The sequence below is a fragment of the Grampus griseus genome (assembly GCF_964374135.1).
Source record: "Grampus griseus genome assembly, chromosome: 1".
Lineage (NCBI taxonomy): Eukaryota > Metazoa > Chordata > Mammalia > Artiodactyla > Delphinidae > Grampus > Grampus griseus.
The window spans coordinates 113,947,698-113,971,114 of NC_139017.1; positions in this window are offsets into that span (position 1 = coordinate 113,947,698).

Sequence of the window (23,417 nt, forward strand, 5' to 3'; positions counted from 1 at the left end):
ATTAGAAAAAAATTTACAAATAATTAGAGAAGTCATTTGATGTTCACTGAAGTGAAAATGAGACATATCAAACTATCTTCATTTACATTTTTGATAGGATCCCCAGATTGGTAAATAAAGAAGACTTTATAGATATACTGCACCTAAAAGTTTTCATAATAAACTAGCGGATAACATGATAAAATTTGGATTAAGTACCTTTCAGAAAAATGAAAACTACCTCAAATACTTGAAAGACTTTCACAAAATTTTGAGTTTAGACTTATTTTATGCACTTCCAAAAGTTAAATTCAGAACTTGTATTTGGGGTTTAGAAGGCAGTGATTTACTTTAAGAAACTTCTCTCCTGTATAGTGTACTTTTAGTTTTGTTTTTCAAATTATGTATATTTTAATGGTTTCATTAATTGTTGAATTTTATATGATGATATGATTCAATGTGAGATTCAATATGGTTCAATAATGACATCTTTTAGAGTCATTACAAGAGAAAACCATATTAACAAGTATATGGTTAGACTAGATAATTTTGAAACCCAGTTCAAAATATTAATGCTTTGGAATTCTAAAAAAAATATTGATTAATAAGAAAGCAGGTTATTAGAAGTACAGGTTTTCCCCACTATCCAAAAGCAGAGCATTCCTATGAAGCTTTTCATAGGTCGAAATTGTGTAAAGAGAAGAATCAATTGCCTCAGGACACATGTTGTTAACAGATACAAAAATACATCAGGTTTAAAGCACATACACTCACAGACACAGTTCAAAATTGAAGAAGCTTGATGCTGAGATGCTGAGTGTAGTTCCAGGGGAAGGAACTTGGCGGTACCACTCTGGTTTCTCTGGATGCCTGCTGCCTCTACAGTACTCGAAGCAAAACAAATTCTGACAAGATTTTTACTCTTCTTTTTTTTTTTTTTTTTTGGTAAAAGCAAAAATCCTCTTTGGATTTCTTTAGGTTATCAAAAACAGTTGATAATGTAATCATCTTTGGTAAAAATGGAGTGGCAAAAGAGAACTCTTGAAAAGTGAGAGATACCTGTATTTATTTGGAAGGGTAGTTTTAAGGCAGATCACAGAGGAATGTCTTGTCTAGCTGGCAGTAAGAACTTGTGATCATTCACATAATGAAATGTAGACCTAAAGACTGAGAAACTCAGGCTTTTCAAAGGTTTATGAGCTAAGAAAAAAACCTCTCTTTCTAGAAATTTCTTCAGGAAATACCACTCTTAAAAAAAGCAGATATGAAGGACAATGATGGTAGAGATTAGCAGCTTGAATTAAGGTTAGTAATAGGGATTGTTTTTCTCATTATAGACTACTTAATATATTCAAGAGTTTATAATATGTAGGAGAGTTGAAAAGACTTACCAAAAGAAAGGAAAGAAAGAAAGAAAGATGAAAGAAAGAAAGAAGGAAAGGAAGGAAGAAAGGAAGGAAGAAAAGAAAGAAAACAAAACCCAGGAATAACCACTTTCCTACTATCCATCTTAAGACACACATTTAAATCCCTGCCTTCCCTGCTCTAATTACAACCTTTATTCCCCAGCAGAGTTAATGAGTATTCTTAATTATATATGTACCTTTGCCTTCGTTTTATGTAGAGCTTTACCAAAAAAAAAAAAAAAAAAAAATCCTCTCTATAGCTCTCTTGGTGTTTGTGAGTGTGTGTGCTGTGTTTTGCATGCTTTTACATCTATACAAATGGATTTTTGTATATATTCTTCAACTTGCTTTTTTAGCTCAGAGATTCATCCATGTTGTTTCATAGCTGTAGCTGTTACATAGCCACTATAGTTCCATTGTGTTTTCTTTAACCATTCTTCTCCTGTTGAAAATGCTTGTTTCCAGTTTTGAGTATGACTCTAGTTGTACAAATACAAGTGTAGTTTTTATTGTAATGGTTCTCAAAGTGTGTTCTCCTGACCATCAGAGTCTCCTGGGAACTTGGTAGAAATGCAAATTCTCCAGCCACACCCCAGACCTGCTGACTCAGAAACTCTGGGGGCAGAGAAGTCCAGTAGTCTTTAAACAATCTCTCCAGATGAATCTGATGTGCACTCAACAGCAAAAACCACTGGTATACAGGATATATCTGGAAAAAATCATTGCTGGGCCATAGTTCCTATACCTTCAAACTTACCAGATAATACTAGTATTAATACTTAATACTTCAATCTCTACTACAGTCTCCTGCTGACTTAAACTTTATAATAAGTCATACTACTGTAACTCATATTACTCCATCATCTTCTTTTCATTAGGAGCTTCTTGATGACTTATGACCATGTACATGCATACGCATGCACACGCATACACACATACACGTGCGCGCACACACACACACAACAGATCTTATTTAGTAGAACATGGAGCATACAGATAATGTTGGGAAGAATTGACATGTATATGATACTGATATTTTATACATAAGTGTGGCATATCTTTTTTTATTAATGTAAGTCTTTCTCAATATCTTACTGTAGAGTTTTATAATTTTCTCCATAAGTGTCAAGCACATTGTATTAGATCTACCATTGTATTTTTTATTCTCTGATAGCTATCATCTTTTCCAAATTAAATTTTTTTTGATGTATATAAGTACAGTTGTCTTTAAGTTTTGGCATTTTACTCAGCAATTTTGTTTTATTCTCCAATAAATCTAGTAATTTATAATTATTTTTGAGATTTTATTGTAGACAATTATATCATATGCCAGTTTTCTTTTTATTTTAATCTTGATGGTTTTTGTATCTATCATTTATCTTATTGTTCTGACTAGAAACTCCAGGACAATATTGAAGAGAAGTGATAATAGTTATATGTTTTCCATATACATTTTTTGAGTGATTTTTCAGTTTTTGTATATTCATAGTATCATGAGAGATTTTTAGCATATATGAATATTTGGACTTATTAGATGCTTTTTTGTTGCACTTATTACTATAATTGTATTCACTTTTGGTCTTTTAATGTAAAGAATAACTTAGGTAAATTACCAAATCTTATATTGTACTAACATTCTCGATGTAAGCCTACCTTCATCATTATATAAAAAAACAAACAAACAAACAAAAAAACAAACCACTGGCATAAGTTTATATATCTGTGAAACCCTAAATCTTAAATGCATTTGTGACATTGGTGTACATGGTCCTTTATTAAAAGAGCAGGATATTGAGGTCAAAAACCACTGCAGCTAATAGCAGAGTGCTCTTCCTGAACTAATTTGACCATTATAAGACAGTTCAAAAGCAATTTCCTAATTTGTATTTTTACACTATTGAAAATGCTCAAATAGTATGCTGTGCTTTGTCAAACATTTTCCCATGTTACAGAATTAACTGTTTTATGCTTTAGAGTATATTTATCTTACTTTAGGCTCTTTCCTGACATTAGTGAATGCTAATCTATTTTTAATGAAACTAGTCAGTTAGTCTGAGTTGGTTAAGACACGTTGTAAATAATACTAAAAAAAAAAAAAAATAGCCAGGCTGATATTGTGAAACCAACACTAAAAGTCTTTGTAACAGAATATCCTCAGATATGAGTGAGTGACGTGGAAGAAGGAATTGGGTAGGTATAATTTAAAAATGTAATCAGCTTTTCCCAGGAAAAAAGGGAGAACAGGAACAAAGGGGCACAGGGTTCTGGGAAGTGGGCAAGGGAAGAGATAATTCTAGATGGGAGACGATATATTTGAGATTCCTGGAGAGCACAGAGGCCGTCATATGGAACACTTCAAAAATTCTAGGGAGTGAGGTACCACTCCCATCTGAACAGGGCAACGATTTAAATAGGCCAGGACCCAAGTATCACAGCCACCTACACACCAATGCACACTATTTATCAACTTGAAAAACTTGAAATGATTGTTTACATTCGTTAAAGAACTGGCTGAAAATTCATTTGGTTTCATTGTCTATTTGGTATGATGAAAGTTGGTGAAGCACATTCTAGATAAAGTGAGAGGTGGTGGCTCCTTCCTACATGTTCATATTCTCAGAGGCTGGTGGAAGAAGTTAACCCCCCAAATGAGGTGGTAACTATGCAAGATAAAACATCTACTTTGTGCACATAATTATGGTAATGAAAGAAAATGATAATTCATTTATTCCTGCCTATCCAATTTTTTTTTTAAGTAAGTGGAGAAATAATTATTTTTAAATTGCATGAAGATAATTGTTTAGGAAAAAGTAAACTCAGGAAAGAAAATTCACCTATAAGGGAAAAGAAGAAAAAAATCAGAAGAAGCACAGGTAACCTTATCATAATCTTGGATTAGAAGCTAAAAATGAAATTTAAAACATTATTAAAATTTCAAATATAGCCATATGCTTTTGTCTATATAATGAAAACATTTAGTACACCCCCCCCAAAATAAATATACCAAGTAAAATAAGAACTAAACTGGGAAAATATTATTCCCAAATAGAATCCACCAAATTTTGGTGTTCTTTATTATAAAGTGCATGAAAATAAATTCACACTAAAACTGCCATGAAGAACTTAACAGTTACTATGTGTAGACAATTCATAAAAGAGAAAATAAATATGACCCTCTGGAAATCAATTTACATGTAGAAAAAATAGTCTTAAAGAGTTTATTTATGGAATCTCCCTGTGATAGGATTTTGCTCCCATCTAATCTGAGCATCCTCTGTGTGAATCATTGGAGTCTCAATCTAGATTTCTTATACAAGAGAGGGAAATAAACATTTTGTCTCGACTAAGACACTGTTATTTTGTTGTTGTTGTTTGTTGTTATTCAATAACAATGATGTTAACCTAGGCACAATCAACAGAATTTTATGTCAAATAATATGTTAAACATCTCAACTAACACAAAGAGCAGTTAATGTTTTAAAGAACCCCTCCTCCTTCATACCCCCCAGCCCAGTACACACCTCCCACCCCTGTCAGACACCATGATCTGTTTGTAGGTCTTAAAGATTTATTATCCTGGACAAATCTTGTAACCTTTCTATTGATCTTAATTATTTGTCTAGGTAGGTGTTTTGTCCTCTTCCAAATATATGTTATCAGTACTCTTGAAATAAGAATACAAGCTTCACATTCCTCTTCCCTGCTGAGTATCAGTCTAACCTTCCCACCTCCCTGTCCCAAGACTGCTCTTCCTTTTCTGATAACAAGGCAAATCTCAGAAGGGATCTTGGCTTAACACAAGTATAAAAGAGGGCCTGAAATTTTGATATGTTAATAAACTATGGTTTCCTCTTTTCTCTTGGCAATGCACTTCTTATCATGTTTTTACAATCTGAGTCTGTGGAGTTTATTTTTTCCTGTAAATATTAGCCAGTGTTAATCCCAATAATAAGAAAACCACACAAAGAAAACTTGTCATATTGGAAAAAGAAATTCACAGACTAAATAATAAGAAATAAACATTTCTTAATTCTCATCATTTCCATTAAGAGATACAATGCTATTATTTATACTCATTTCATTTATGAGGTTTTTGCTGCTTCAAAAATTGAAATAATTTGTCCCAGGTAACAGAAATAATTGATCTTGGAGTGATCTCTGCAGTGATATATCCAAGGTTTCTCCCTTATTTTTTAGTAGAAGACTACTTCAACACATTATGGAATATCGAGTCCTTTGTGTGCACCAGATGTGCTGATTATGAGCTGACCTAATGGAAAATTGCAAAGCCAGAAAATATTATTTTTATATGATTAATTAACACATTAATAAGACAAATATATCTTTAATCTCCTATTATTTGCTAACTTGCTAAACTCCTCAAGGTGTTTATAGTATATGTAGGAAAGGGAGTTTGACAGGTAAACACAAAAACACAATGAGATATTATATATGCTTAAATTAAGGAACAAGATATTTAATTTTGATGGGGGCATAAAAGAGGGAGGAAGCACTTCTACTTTATGAAAGTGATATAAATGGACCTCAAAGAGAAAATAACTTTAAAGCTAAAACTTGATAAGTGGTTAAGTATTGAGCAAATTGACCAGGGGAGAAGGACATTTTAAGGAGAGGGTGAAATTTTAAAAAGGTAGAGAAACATGAAAGTGCATGACATGTTTAAAATTACAAGTCAATGCGTATGACCAGAGAGACTGAATCAGTAAATAGGCTCCAGATCAGGGTGGACAGAAAAGCAGAGGACCCTTGGTTTGCCAGTTCTTGGCTAGAAGGATGGAGATGTTGCTCTTTTCACCAGTTAATTCAGTTCTCAGCCTTCACAGGCGGAAAAGCAGATAGTAGGTGGGCTCATCAGAAAATTCCCAGGAGCTGGGAGTGAAGCTCTTCCTGTTAGAGATACATTCGACATTTGATCCCCTCACTTAGATGCAGGTTGGCAAATCAAAAGATTGTCAGGAACCTCCTGCCCAGAGCCTTCTGGGGAACAGTGTGATGGTGAAGCTCCTCCTGACTGTTCTGGGTAGGTCCCCCACTCTCACCTCTGCACTCCAGAAGCCCTGCCTTTCGGGTGATTTTCCATTCGTATTTCACATTTGTTGCCCCAACACTGCCTCTGCTCCCCATCATGCTTTGCATTTTTAGATAAGTCTCTTTTTTTTCCTCCTACTGATTTACAATAGCCCTGAATTAATATATAATCATCAGTATTTATAAACTGTGTTCGCTCAGATCTCATGAACTCTACTTAAAGCAATTATAAAGTGATTGTGGGTTGAAAAATGGCAACTCTGATACATTGAGGAATTTCTCCCAAATCTGATTCTATCACACATGGCAAAGAGTTTTAATTGGGACCTATTGGGGTGTTTGGTCCTCCTCCAGTAGAGGTAGTCTCTCTTTTATTTCAATGTCTTAAGTAGCTTCATCTTTTCCTCTGTCAATCCAGTGTTTCCATACATGCATCATCCTGGATTTACCAGCCTTGAAAACAGCCTATAATCTGAATTTCATTTCAAAAACCCACTTACCTCCTGATAGGTGAGCCATCAGAAAGCTTTGAATACAGCCCTTATGTTTAAGTAATCTGTACAAGCAGTAAAAAGGGCTATAATTCCGTGTTCAGGTAATACACTTTGACTTAATATGGAAGGATGTCTCCAGCTCTGGCAGCAGAGGGCATGTGGCTGTGAACTGCGGCTGCGGGGGAGGAGAGATGAGAGAGAGAGAAAGAAGCCAAATAATGAAACGAGGAATGTTAAAAAATTGATTCAGTACCCCAAGTGAGTTATCTGTGGAAACTCTCTCAACATGAAGAAATTAATCTCATGGTGGAAAATTTAAGCATTATCAAAAAGCAGCAGGAATTTGTGATGTTAGCTCATTTACAGTCACACCACATTCACAAGTGACCTGACCACTCAGTTGAGTTCTCATGCATTTATTAATTTCTTCAGCATCACTCACTGAGACAATCAGGATACATCTTTCATTATATGTAGCATGAATTAGATAATCAATATGAGTACCCTTTACTCATTTGACAAAAAATTATTAAGCTTCAAACATGGACCAAGCACTATTTTGATGCTGGGAATACAGTGATAAACAAGATACATAGCAAGAGTCATATTCTATAAAGAGTTACATTCTAGTGGAAAGACTAATAACAAGAAAAAATAATAAGATGTAATTAACTTATGTAATGGGAGTAAGCTGAAGATAGGAACATCTAGATGGGTGTTTCATGTTCAAGCCTCAGAGGTTAGAGGAAACATCCACACTTGGGAATTGTAGAGAGCTTGGGATTTGGTTCTAGCTCTGCTCTTTATGAGGAATGTAAAATCTGGATAAATTACTTAACAACTCTTGTGTCAATTTACGCTTCTATAAAGTAGGAATAATGATGATACCTATCTCAAAGTGTGGTTTGAGAATTAAATGAGTTAATATGTACAATACTAGAGGAGTTCTTGGCATACAGTCATATAGGCAGCACTCAATAAAAGTTAGAGTTTTTATTATATTATTATTTATGCTCCTCTGGTTTTTAGCAGGAAACATGATCCTCTTTGTAAAGCATGACCCCCTGTCTAGCACCTTATCAGACCTCCTGCTCTACTATTTCTTGCCTTTTGGAATGTTTTATTTCTCTTGTGTACATTTGTATAAAAGCAAGTAAAGAAACATAATGATCTTGAGGGAAAATGTACTATTAACACAACTTTTAAAAATGATCCTGATTTTCAATGTAGATTATCATAATGTAAGAAAAAAGCCTGGATTTCACCATAAGACAAACTTTTGGAAAATGATACATGTCTGAATCTTATTGTATCACTGAAGGGAGAATTTGTAAAGGAACACAATTCTGGGGGCCCTGGCAAACATGACGGTGCCACATGTTTCTCCCTCTTTCTTGTAATTTGTGTGTAGTGTATTTTAAGGAAAAATGTGGGTTAGGAGCCTAAAAATCTGTTTCTCACCTCTCACGTATTCATCCTGGTGGGAACTTTGCATGTTCTCCTAATTTTGAAAATCCACAAACAGCTAACTGAACATAACCTAAGCACAAAATACAGCATCTGAGATTGCGTACTATGCCAGAGTCTCACTGCTCCTTCCATATATGTTCACTTTGTTCTGATCTCTCTTGCCAGCTTATGGCATTCCTGTCTTTGGTCCAGCACTCCTTACCCTCTTCCACATTTCTTCCAAACTCAGCCTTCCTGCTGTATTCTTTCCTTGCCTTTTGGAGAGTATTTCTTTTGTGTTCATTTATATAATGTCAGTTAAAGGAACATGAATACATCTTGTAAGAGCCAGGCTCTAAATGTCTCTAATTTTTCTTTATTCCATTTTGTTATCAGCATCAGTGCATTATGTACCTCTACACTAAGATACAATTTTTCATCTTTGAAAAAGAGGCTTATTTTCTTTTTTCAAGATAACTGGTGGCTTTTTTAAAATGAAAAAGACAGACTAAATGGAGGCAATCATACATCTGGGTTTACAAGCATGAGTTACTTACAAAGACTGCAAATCACCAAAGAACTTCTTTCTATCTGATATTTTCCTTGACTCAATACCAAATACATATTAAGTAATGGATTAACTGTTTCCAGGGTAAATGCTGATAATAATTATAGTGCATATAATTTATGGGTGATAGGAATGCTAAATGTCACTAGACTGAGCCCTGGTTGATTTTCAACTCACTTTCCAAGTCAAACCTTCAGGCACCACTATATGCCTTTTGATATTTGTGCATTTTCATTTATTTTCAGTTTGATGAACTGATAATATGGCATTAATTAGAATTGCACTGATGGAATCATCATATTTACATCTCTAAAGAATACCTTCAGTAAATATTTACTGTTTACTTTGTGCTGGTTTTAAATTTTCAAACCTTCTATAATTTGGTAGTGAATTTTTATTAATAAAATGACAGAATGCTATGTGAGATAAAAGAATAGCAAATTTCAGTAAATAAACTTCTTGCTTCTCATTATTTATAATTTATGTGACTTTATTTTATTTTTTAAGTGACTTTATATGTGGTCTTAATTTTATATTTATATTAATAAATGACATTTACTTTCTTCACTTAAGTTTCCATCTAAACAAACAAGCACCCTACACCACATTCCACAGTCATTGACACAGATTCTGTAACCTGCAGAGTTAGATATGTCTTACGTTCAAAATTTGTAGTGATTATAAATTACATTTTAATAGTTTGTACCATCGATAATTATTAATACATTTTTTTTTCATTTAGAATTTCATTTCTGCAAGTTTGCTACTTATCTGAAAATGACATTTTTGTGCTTTCATTTTTGGAGGATATTTTCAATAGACATAGAAGTCAAACTCTCACCACTCTAAATATGACATTCCATTTTCTTCTGGCTTCTGTGTTTTTTGGTAAGTCAGCTCTAAGTCTTATTGTTCTTCTGAAGGAGTTGTTTTCAAGATATTTCTCTTTTCAGAGTTTGTCTATGGCGTGCCTAATAAACTTTGCTTTCTTTCTTTGTATTTTATGGAATGTAAGTTATGTGCTTACAGATTTTCTGAGTTTCTTGGAACTGTGAGGAAATGTCATTTATCAGTTTGTAAAATTCTTAGCCATACCTCTTGAATTTTTTCTTCTTTCCTATTCTTTCTCCCTCTTTCCATCTGGAACTCCAGTTAGACATATATATTATAAATTTTCACACTGTACAGTCCATATTCTCTTTGCTTTATTTTCAAATAATTTTGCTCTTTCAACTTCACTTTAGGTATATTTCTGTTGTCCTGTCTTTCAATTCAGTAGGTAATTTTTCTATAATGTCTAATCACCTCTTAAAATCATATAGTGAGTTCATAATTTCAGGCTCTGCATTTTACAGTTGTAGGTTTCTATCTGATCTTTTCCATAGATTCTATTTTTCTTATGAATGTCTCCATTTCATCTATAATTTTCCATGTTTCCCCCTATTTTATGGAACATATTAACAACAATTATAAATTATTAATCTGAAAACTCCCATTCTGTGTAACTTATCAGTGTCTTTCTAATTTCAAATTCTCTCTATTTCTCTCTCTCTCTCTCTTATTTTTTTTTATTTTTTGGGGTCCAAATGTTTCTGCTCACTGTCATGCCTAATGACTGAATGACTGAAAGTTCTGGACATTGTAATAAAGTGGTTAAGAATTCAAATGCTGTTTTCTTTCATCAGACATGTCTGAAGTTTCATACAGTGGTGAGCTAAATAGAGAAAATTTACTGCTTAGGTAATACTCAGTGTATATCTGATTTACAACTGTCCCTAGAGTAAATCCATCCAGGATTTTTAAATGAGAACCTGTCCTTAAATGATATATTAAACAAGATGGACTTAATAGATACTTATAGGACATTCCATCCAAAATCAACAGAACTTTCTTTTCAACACTTTCTTTTCAAGTTTCTTTTCAACAACACTTTCTTTTCAAGTGCTCATGGAACATTCTCCAGGATAGATCATATCTTGGGTAACAAATCAAGCCATGGTAAATTTAAGAAAACTGAAATCACATCAATTATCTTTTCTGACAACAATGCTATGAGATTAGATATCAATTACAGGAAAAAAATCTGTAAAAAATACAAACACATGAAGGCTAAACAATACAATACTTAATAACCAAGAGATCACTGAAAAAATCAATGAGGAAAACAAAAAATACCTAGATAAAAATGACAATGAAAACAGGACACCCAAAACCTATGGGATACAGCAAAAGCAGTTCTAAGAGGGAAGTTTATAGCAATAAAATCTTACCTCAAGAGACAAGAAACATCTCAAATAAGCAACCTAACATTACACCTAAAGCAATTAGAGAAAGAAGAAAAACAACAACAACAACAAAAAAAAACCCCACAAAGTTAACAGAAGGAAAGAAATCATAAAGGTCAGATCAGAAATAAATGAAAAAAGAAATGAAGAAAACAATAGCTAAGATCAATAAAACTAAAAGCTGGTTCTTTGAGAAGATAAACAAAATTGATAAAACACTAGCCAGACTCACAGGAAAAAAGGGAGAAGAGTCAAATCAATAGAATTATAAATGAAAAAGGAGAAGTAACAACTGACACTGTAGAAATACAAAGGGTCATGAGAGATTACTACAAGCAACTATGCCAATAAAATGGACAACCTGGAAGAAATGGACAAATTCTTAGAAAAGCACACCCTCCTGAGACTGAACCAGGAAGAAATAGAAAATATAAACAGACCAATCACAAACACTGAAATTGAAACTGTGATTAAAAGTCTTCCAACAGACAAAAGCCCAGGACCAGATGGCTTCACAGGTGAATTCAATCAAACATTTAGAGAAGAGCTAACACCTATCCTTCTCAAAATCTTCCAAAATCTAGCAGAGGGACGAACACTCCCAAACTCTTTCTATGAGGCCACCATCACCCTGATACCAAAACCAGACAAAGATATCATAAAGAAAGAAAACTACAGGCCAATATCACTGATGAACATAGATACAAAAATCCTCAACAAAATACTAGCAAACAGAATCCAAAAACACATTAAAAGGATCATACACCGTGATCAAGTGGGGTTTATCCCAGGAATGCAAGAAATCTTCAATACACACAAATCAATCAATGTGATAAACTATATTAATAAATTGAAGGAGAAAATCCAAATGACCATCTCAATAGATGCAGAAAAAGCTTTTGACAAAATTCAACACCTATTTATGATAAAAAACTCTCTAGAAAATACGCATAGAGGGAACTGACCTCAACATAATGAAGGCCATATATGACAAACAAACAGCCAACATTGTTCTCAGTGGTGAAAAACTGAAACCATTTCCACTAAGATCAGGAAAAAGACAAGGTTACCCACTCTCATCACTATTATTCAACATAGTTTTGGAAGATTTAACCACAGCAATCAGAGAAGAAAAAGAAATAAAAGGAATCCAAATTGGAAAAGAAGAAATAAAACTGTCATTTTTTGCAGATGACATGATACTATACATAGAGAATCCTAAAGATGTTACCAGGAAACTACTAGAGGTAACCAATGAATGTGGTTAAGTAGCAGGATACAAAATTAATGCACAGAAATCTCTTACGTTCCTATACACTAATGATGAAAAAGAAATTGAGGAAACATTCCCATTTACCATTGCAATGAAAAGAATAAAATACTTAGGAATAAACCTACCTAAAGAGACAGAAGACCTGTATGCAGAAAACCATAAGAAACTGAAGAAAGAAACTAAAGATGATACAACGAGATGGAAAGATATACCATGATCTTGGATTAGAAGAATCAACACTGTGAAAATGACTATACTACCCAAAGCAATCTACAGGTTCAATTCAATCACTATCAAACTACTAATGGCATTTTTCACATTTCAGAACAAGATATTTCACAATTTTTATGGAAACACAAAAGACCCCGAATGACCAAAGCAATCTTGATAAAGATAAACGGAGCTGGAGGAATCAGGCCCCCTGACTACAGACTATACTACAAAGCTACCATAATCAATACAGTATGGTACTGGCACAAAAACAGAAATATAGATCAATGGAACAGGATAGAAAGCCCAGAGATAAACCCACACACATATGGTCACCTTATCTTTGATAAAGGAGGCAAGAATATACAATGGAGAAAAGAGAGCCTCTTTAATAAGTGGTGCTGGGGAAACTGGACAGCTACATGTAAAAGAATGAAATTAGAACACTCCCTAACACCATACACACACACAAAAAAACCTCAAAATGGATTAAAGACCTAAATGTAAGGCCAGACACTATAAAGCTCTTACAGGAAAACATAGGCAGAGCACTCTATCACATACATCACAGCAAGACCATTTTTGACCCACCTCCTAGGGAGATGGAAATGAAAGCAAAAATAAACAAATGGGACCTAATGAAACTTAAAAGCTTTTGCACAGCAAAGAAAACCATAAACAAGATGAAAAGACAACCCTCAGAATGGGAGAAAGTATTTGCAAACAAAGCACATGACAAAGGATCAATCTCCAAAATTTACAAGAACCTCATGCAGCTCAGTATCAAAAAAACAAACAACCCAACCCAAGCATGTGCACAAGACCTAAATGGACACTTCTCCAAAGAAGATATAAAGATTGCCAACAAACATATGATAGGATGCTCAGCATCACTAATCATTAGAGAAATGTAAATCAAAACTACAATAAGGTATCACCTCACACCAGTCAGAATGGCCATCATCAAAAAATCTACGCACAATAAATGCTGGAGAGGGTGTGGAGAAAAGGGAACCCTCTTGCACTGCTGGTGGGAATGTAAATTGATACAGCCACTATGGAGAACAGTATGAGGTTCCTCAAAAGACTAAAAATAGAACTACCATACGACCCAGCAATCCCACTACTGGGCTGAGAAAACAATAATTCAAAAAGAGTCATGTACCACAATGTTCATTGCTGCTTTGTTTACAATAGCCAGGACATGGAAGCAACCTAAGTGTCCATCAACAGATGAATGGATAAAGATGTGGCGCATATATACAATGGAATATTACTCAGCCGCACAAAGGAACGAAACTGAATTATTTGTAGTGAGGTGGATGGACCTAGTGCCTTTCATACAGAGTGAAGTAAGTCAGAAAGAGAAAAACAAATACCATATGCTAACACATATATATTAAAAAAACAAACAAACAAACAACAACAACAACAAAACGGTTCTGAAGAGCTTAGGGCCCAGACAGGAATAAAGATGCAGACATAGAGAATGGACTTGAGGACACGGGCAGGGGGAATGATAAGCTGGGACAAAGTGAGAGAGTGGCATGGATATATATACACTACCAAATTTAAAATAGCTTGTGGGAAGCAGCCACATAGCACAGGCAGATCAGCTCACTGCTTTGTGTCTACCTAGAGAGGTGGGATGGAGAGGATGCGAGGGCAGTGCAAAAGGTAGGGGATATGGAGATATATGTTTATGTATAACTGATTCACTTTGTTATAAAGCAGAAACTAACACACCATTGTAAAGCAATTATACTCCAATAAAGATGTTTAAAAAAATAAACGTGTGAGTGTAGGATGGAAGGCTTATGTATGAAATACAGTACCAAACACATAGGAGGTAGTAAAGAAATCCTGTTGAATTAGATGTACACAGGCCACATTTCATCCTTTGTAATGTGTATGATTATGAAGACCATATGTAATCAAAGCTTAATATGAGGCTTCAAAACAGATTAGTCTTTTGTTTTTAACATTTATCAATTGACCGTTACTCAGTTTTCAATGGCTGGGTCCTTTTCTAATTCATATTTGCATTCCTAACACAATGTCTGGTAGTTGAAAAGTAATGGTAATATTATTTCCTCTAATTAAGTGGGTAAATGTACAAATCAGTGCTGTGAATTTTCAGAGGAAGGAGAGTATTGAGAAAAGAATCACAAGAGATGCACATGTGTGGTGTTTTTTTGTTTCTTTGTTTTGTTTTTTGCGGTACGTGGGCCTCTCACTGTTGTGGCCTCTCCCGTTGTGGAGCACAGGCTCCAGATGCGCAGGCTCAGCGGCCATGGCTCACGGGCCCAGCTGCTCCACCGCATGTGGGATCTTCCCAGACCGGGGCATGAACACGTGTCCCCTGCATCGGCAGGCGGACTCTCAACCACTGCACCACCAGGGAAACCCGTATGTGTGTTTTTGTATTATTTTTATTTTTGCAATATTCTGTAAATTTTCAACTAATTCTAACCAAAAATTAAATAAAAGAATGACATGAAAAAATAATGCTTAAGTGGGAGATTAGCCCTCTGATTGACACTCCTCACATCTCCAATAAGGTCACTCTAGCTTTGTGATGCCTGCAAATGCCCTACTGTTTTCGTGGTCCCCCACTATGGCTCCTGATCAGGACAATAGCAAATCCTCAGCCTCTTGCCTGCATCCAAATTCAACAACAAAATTTCCCCAAATAGCTGTAGAAAATCAGTTCACCTTTCCACATGTCTTCACTCTGTGGAATTTTAATTTCACTACTCCAGATCATTTCTGCTGTTTTCCTATGTTGTTTCCCCCCAGATATTCATAGCTAGAGCTTTAACCTGCCACAAATTCCGTCCTACTCATAAGTAAAATTCCTCTCAATTTTTAAATGATATTTTTTGCAGGATAAAATATTTTGTGTGTTACTTTTATTGAGCACTTTGAATATATCATTTGAATATATCTTATAGTTTCCTTTGTGCTGAGAAGTCAGATTTATTGTTACTTCTTTTAAGGTAATATGTTGGGGTTTCCCCCAACCCCTGCAAGCTACTAACATTTTTTTAACGTAATTTTTAGCAATTTTACTGTAAAGGATCTAAGTGTCATTTCTTTTTATTTGTTCTACATAGAAAAGTTTTGGTGTTTCTTGAATTTGTGGCTTGGAGTTTTTCATTAATTTTGGAAAATTTATTTTAATATTGCTTCAATATTACTTCAAATATTGCTTCTGCTCAATGCATTCTCTCCTGTGTTTGCAATTTTTCACTTTATACCTAGTATCTCTTGTGTTTTATATATTTTTCATTGTTTGTCTATATATGCTACATTTGAATATTTTCTTATAATTTATATTCAGTTCACTAAAGATGTTTTCAAGTATGCTTAAATTTTTTTTAACATCAGATTTTCTTAATATAACATTTTTTAGATAATTGTGCTTTCACATGCATTTACAAGAAATTATATGAAAAGGTCCAATATACCCATTTCCCACTTTCCTACACTGGTAAGATCTTTTAAAACTATAATACAATATCCTAGCGAGGATATTCATACTGATCCTGTTAAGATGCAGAATATTTCTACACAGTGAGAATCCCTCATGTAACCCTTTGTGTATCCCTTGAGAATCCCTTATGTAACAGCCATACCTGTTCACTTGCCTCCCACTCTCACTCCCATCTGAACCCATGGCAACCACTAATCTGTTCTTCATTTCTATAGTTTTATCATTTCAAGAATGTTATATATGTGGAATAGTGCAATATGTAATCTTTTGGGGTTGGTTTTCACTCAGCATAATTATCTTGAGATTCATGCAGTTTTTACAAGTATCAGTAGTTTTTTGCTTTCTGTTACTGAGTACTAATCCATGGTATACATGTATCAGTTTGTTTAACCTTTCACTCATTGAAGGACATCAGGGTTGTTTCCAGTTTTGGACTGTCACAAATTATGCTGCTATAAATTTTCATGTATATTTTTGAACATAGTTCTTATTTCACTGGGAACACAATTGCTGTCCTGAATAGTAGTTGCGTGTTTAAATTTTAAACAACGTTTTCCAGAGTGGTTATACCATTTAACAAAACCGGCATTAATATATGAGTGATAGCCTTCTCCATATACTCAGTAGCTATTGGTGTTGTCACAGTATTTTATTTTAACCTTTCTGATAGGTATATAGCAATATATCACTGCTGTTTTAATTTACTTTTCTTTAATAGCTAATAATGTTGAAGATCTTTTCATGTGCTTATTTGCCATCTGATATCCTTTTCAATGGAAAATTCCTTCATGTATTTTCCCATTATTCTAATGGAAATTTATTTTCTGTTGCATTTGAAAGTCTTTTATATGTTCTAGTACTACTCCTTTTTCAGATATGTGATTAGAAAATATTTTCTCCCAATCTGTAGATTGCATTTATATTATTTTAACTATGTATCACATAGAGAAAATGGTTTTAATTTTGATTAATTTTGAGAAGTTTGTCAATTTTTTTCTTTTTATTGATTTTGCTTTTGGTGTCAATTATAAGAACTCTTTGTCTAGTCCTATATACCAATGATTTTGTTTATGCATTTCACTAAAAGTTTTACTTTTATGTTTTACTTTTAATTTCATGGTAATTTGGATTACTTTTTATATAAAGCAAGAGACTTAGGTCAAAGTTAGTTTGTTTATTTAATGTATTTATTTACTTTTTGCTTATGGATGACTAATGATTGTAGCAGCATTTATTGAAATTATTATCTTTTCTCTACTAAATTGCTATTACAACTTTCTCAAGAATCAGTTGAGCATGATTTTGTGTGTCTAATTCTGGGTTTTTATTCTGTTCCATTGCTCTTTGTGTTTACTTTATGGTTATTATAGCTCTGTAATGATGTAATAAGATTTGATTTCAGGTGGACTGGTTCATTCCACTTTATTCTTTATTTTCAATTCTTTTCCAGCTATTTTGGTTCTGTTGCCTCTCCATATAAAGTACTTTGTGTGTGTGTGTGTGCTTGTGTGTGTGTATACACATATATATATGAACAAAAATCTTGCTAGGATTTTAATAACAGTGGTATTAAAGCAGTATATCAATTTCAGAACAATTGACATCTATTGAGTCTTCCAATCCATAAGCATAACGTGCCTCTATTTATTTAGAGTGTCTTTGGCTTCTTTCATCATAGTTTTGTAATTATCAACTTACACGTCCTGTACAAGTTCTGTCAGATATATACCTAAGAATTTATTTCTTTTTTTGAATTATTTTAAAGGATTTTAATTTTATGTCTGCACATTCATTGCTGGAATCTTGCTAAAGTTACTGGTAGTTCTAGGAAGGTTTTTGTAGATTCCTTATGTTTTGCTATGTTGACAAACATTTCCTCTACAAATAGAAATATTGTTTTAATTCCTTTCTTTCCAACCTGCATGATTTTCTTTTCTTTTCTTGCCTATTGCATTGACTAGAACCTACAGAACTCTGGTCTATTGAGCAAGAATTGTGAGAGAGTATATCCTTGCTGTGGTCCTAATCATAAGAAGAAAGAATTCAGTACCTCACAAATGAGTAAAATACCAGCTTTAAGATTTTTGGAGATGTTCTTGAAGAAGTTCCTCTCAATCTTATTGCTCTGGAAGTTTTTATCAAATATATTCTATGTATGATTAATATGATCATGTGATTTTTCTTCTTTAACCCATTGATATGGTATATTAAATTGATTTAATTTGGAATTTTAAACCATCTTTACATCTCTGAAATAAATTTTCCTTGGTCATAAAGTATAATTCTTTTAATAGATTCTGCATTCTCTTTGAAAATATATTTGTAAGGATTTTTGTGTCTAGATTCATGACAGTCATTGCTCTATAATCTTCTTATGGTCTCAGTGTCTGGTTTTGGTATTAGGATAATACTAGATTTATAAATTAATTGGGAATCATGTCCTCTTCTATTTTTAGAAGAAATTGTGTAGAATTAGTGTTAATTTTTCTTTAAAATGTTGGTAGAATTCTCTAGTGAAACTGTCTTGGCCTGGAGATTTCTTTTTAGAGGAGTTTTTAAATTGCAAATTTAATTCCCTTAATAGAGGACTATTCAAATTATCTATTTCATTTTTGGTGAGTTGTACACTTCAAGGAATTTATCCATTTATCTAAGTTGTTAAAACTTTGTATTTAGAGTTATTCATAGAATTTCTTTTTATCTTTTTGACACCTGGTGAATCTGTAGTGATATCTTCTGTTTCATATCTGATATTTATAATGTGTCTTCTTTTTCTCTTTGTCAATCTATATAGAGGTTTGTCAACTTTATTGATCTTTCTAAAAAACAGCTCTTTGTTTTATCAAATTTTCTCTATTGTTTTCTTTTTTCAGTCTCATTAATATTCTGCTGTTATCGTTATTATTTCCTTTTTTCTGCTTGCTGTGTTTATTATTCTTTTTCTAGGTTCTTGAGGTAGGGAATTCAAATTAGTGGTATGAAACCTTTCTCTTTTCTATGTATGCATATAGTGCTATGCACTTCTCTTTCAATAGTTGCTGTGTCCATAGATTTTGAAGTATAGTATTTTCATTTTCACTCAGTTCAAGTATTTTTTAATTTCCCTTGAGAATACCTGTTTCACACAGGTTATTTAGAAGTATGTTGTTAGTTTCCAAATGGTTGGGAATTTTTCTGTTATCTTTCTAGCACTAATTTCTTGTTTGATTTTATTTTGGTCAGAAAACATTCTATATGACTTAATTAATTCAATTTTTCAAGGTTTGTTTTATAGCCCAGGATATGGCTATCTTGGTATACATTTCATGTGCTTTTGAAAAGGATGCATATTTCCTCTACTGCTGGATGGAAAGTTCTATAAATGTAATTAGATCCTGTTTGTTGAAAGTGTTATTGGGTTCCTTTATAATCTTGACAATTTTCTGTCAAGATATTCTACCAATTGAGAAAGGGGTGTTGGTGTACTCAACTCTAATTGTGGATTTGTGTATTTCTCACTTTTGTTTTATCAGTTTTATTTCACATATTTTACAGTTTTAAATATTTTATGTATTTTGTTGTTGGGTCTATAAACATTTAGGATTGTTATGTTTTCTTAGTGTATTGACCCTTTCATCATATGTAATATTTTTCTGTTCTGGTGATTCTATTTGCAATAAAGTTTGCTTTATCTAGTATTGCTATATCTGTTACTGTATTTTAAAATTTATGTTTGTATTATATTTTTACCAATGTTACATCCCTAGCTGGGAAAAAGAAATATATATATATAATGGACATATACTGGAAACTAAGTTGTATAAAAATTTTGAATGACCACGGTTTGCTTGGTCATTCTACATTTCACCTGGTAATACCTAGGCTCTCTGGTGTTAAATTGTATATAAAGAGATTTACATTAATAAAGTCTAACTCAGCAGTGAGAGGAATGTTAGATATCTGGAATTAGTAAAATAGAAACTCATTTTTGAAATGATCGGGGTTCTACTTGATACATCTTTTCCTTTTCTTCGATAAGCAAAACATCCAGGCTTATTTATATGGGAATTAGCAAGATGGTTCAAACTGCATAGACATTCAAATGAATGTTAAGAAATAAATGTTAAGAAACATTGTTGTTAAGAAAAACTCTCTTGTTTATTCTTCTATTACTTCAAGGAAGACCAGAAAATGATTTATTAGGACAGTTTGTTACACTCTGTGCTATTATACCAAAACAAGCAAACAAAACACCAAATGAAAAGCTTTATAAATGTCACTTCATATTCTATAGAAAGCAATTTTTTTCAAAATGACCAGGAATTAAAATAATATGGTCTGATATTTTACATCAATACAATACTCTAACCTCTAATAATCATTTTTATTGTTTTCAGATTTGCTAATTTCAAAAAAAATTTCCATAGATTCTCATATTACCTAAAAATTATTTTAAAGTGATCAAGATTCTAATGTTTTTCACAAAGTAAAAAGAAAATTTTTATGTGCGTCTAAATGAATCATTATGGGTTTATTATGCATGGTCAAAGTGCCATACACAGCTCTGCGGATTTGTCCATGCCAGACACAGTAAAGTTACTGTTTTATAAGAATGTAGTTGTTTTTTTTTTAAGAATGTAGTCTTACATGTTAATCTCTCAAATGTTATGTTTATTCCATAGCTATTAATATAATAATATGTTGTTGTTCAATAACCATTTAATTCATAATTTTCTGAAAAAAAAGTCTCTGGTGGATATAAGAGTAAGTGTAATAATTCCTATTTGCATAAACGTTTCTGATATTTTATCTCTAGAATTAATGCTGAAATTCATATTATAAGTAATATCTAATGTACTAACTAGTGCATAACTGTTCAAAATACTAAGTGTTTGAATAGATGAATAGATATGTAAAGACATTTGAAAGGATCAATCAATTTTTTTCTTAAAGGAAAAAAAAGAAGGTTGTATAGAACATCATTTCACATGAGTATTTTGTTCTTGTCATAATGAGAGGAACATGTAAAATGAAGTAACTGCCTTTGTATTATTAAAAGTAAGGCAATCTTTTACTGATAATTAGTGCATTATGCATTGGATAGCATGATTATGTAATTACCATGTTTATTTGATTACTTAGTATTTATACCTAGTGTTTTTGTTTTGTTGTTTTTTTTTTAAATAATTTGTATCAGCTTCAATACAGTATAAAGCAGTTCTGCTAAACATTCCTTCCAGAGCCTGCCAAGAAAAAAACACTTTAAGGGAACAGAAGAATAGCTATTATCAGGCACCTGTGATGAGTCAATCACTGCAGATAAACACTGAATTTATGTCTGTTCATCTTGGCAGCCAAGGCAAAAAGGAAAAATGTGGTTCTCCCAAGGTTGTCTTCAGACACAAACATTTTCTTGGCTCAAAATTGATGGGAGGGCTTCCCTGGTGGCACAGTGGTTGAGAGTCCGCCTGCCGATGCAGGGGACACGGGTTCATGCCCGGTCTGGGAAGATCCCGCATGCCGCGGAGCAGCTGTGCCCGTGAGCCATGGCCACTGAGCCTGCGCGGTCCGGAGCCTGTGCTCCGCAGCAGGAGAAGCTACAACAGTGAGAGGCCCGCGTACTGCAAAAAAAAAAAAAAGAAAGAAATTGATGGGATACTTTACCATGTGTTTTTTTTATGTTTAGGGACATTGAAAAACATAACGGATGATGTCTTCACACAATTTTTTGAAAAACATAGACATTGTTCAGCTATAAAATCCGCAGGTTTAACATTAGAAGTAACTGAATGAAGACCTTTCTATGGGGCACTGAGATAATGAGGTCCACATATTCTGTGTCCTGAAAACCTAAGTTGAAACAGGTAGAGCCTAGTGAATCTGGAGGAAGAGATAATTAACCTGTCCAAAAGATAACTTCTTTCAAATATTGGATGTTTCAAATGAATCTTTGGCAAGAACTGCACTGCTGTCAATTTAGAGAATCTGAAGTCCTAATATTTGTTTTGTTAATTGAAGGTGGGACCCTAATCTTTGATTAGCTGACTTATGCCCCCCCCCCCCAAAATACTGTCTTGTCCACAAAAAAGAAGTTTCATGCAAAACATATAAATCTTAATATAATGCATTAAGCAAAGTAAATCTCTTACAAAATCAATTCTAAATGGTAGCTGGATTAAATGACAATACATGAGGTTGTTCAATATTACAGTTATTTGTGTATTTTCTTACTTTGGAGACTACTTCCGTGCATTTATGAACTAAATTTCAAGTCTTTGAAAAAAGAGATTTTGTTTTTTTGCTTTATTTGCCTTTTCTACAACAATAAGAGATATCTTACAGTGGTATACATTCAATAAATGCTATTTAATCTGACTCAGTTGTCCATTTCTTTGCTGGAGAACATCTACAAAAATACAAAATACATAGTGCAGTAGAAACATATAATGATATTATTTAAGCTATATTATGGATTTATTTTTTTCATTTATTATATTTTGCTTTATTGTCCTTAACAGATATTGCAGAAGTTTTTTTTAACATGTTTATTGGAGTATAATTGCTTTACAATGGTGTGTCAATTTCTGCTTTATAACAAAGTGAATCAGGTATACATATACATATATCCCCATATCTCCTCCCTCTTGTGTCTCCCTCCCTCCCTCCTAATCCCACCCCTCTAAGTGGTTCCAGAGCACCAAAAAGAAGACTGAAGAAGTAATGTTTAATGTGAGATTTGAAGAATGAGTAGGAGTTAGCAGGGAAATAAAAGAGTGCATAAGAGAGAATGTTTCAGGAAGAAAATAACATGTGCAAAGTCTATATTTGAAGTAGAACATGTAATGTTTCAGGTGAGAAATCTAAAATGGCGGAAGTGTGAGAAGTTGGCAGAGCCAGATCTCAGAGAATCTTGAGCACAGGTTTAAGATTTCAGAACATATTGGCACCTAAAATGCAGAATGTTGGCAACTTAGCACTGTTTCCCCCTACTATTTTATTCCTTTATTTCAGGGACTGGAGATCTGAGCATTATATTTCTCAAGATCCTTACAGCAAGGATCTGGATCAGATTCACCATTGAGTAACAATTATATAAGTTTTGAAAGATAGAAGAGAAGCAGAAGCAATTATTATTTTTCCTTCTGGCAGACATGTGGATTTTGTCAGAGGTGAGAATTCATAGTGGCTTGTGAATTTCCCTCCCACCCACCCATTTTGACAGTGGAAAT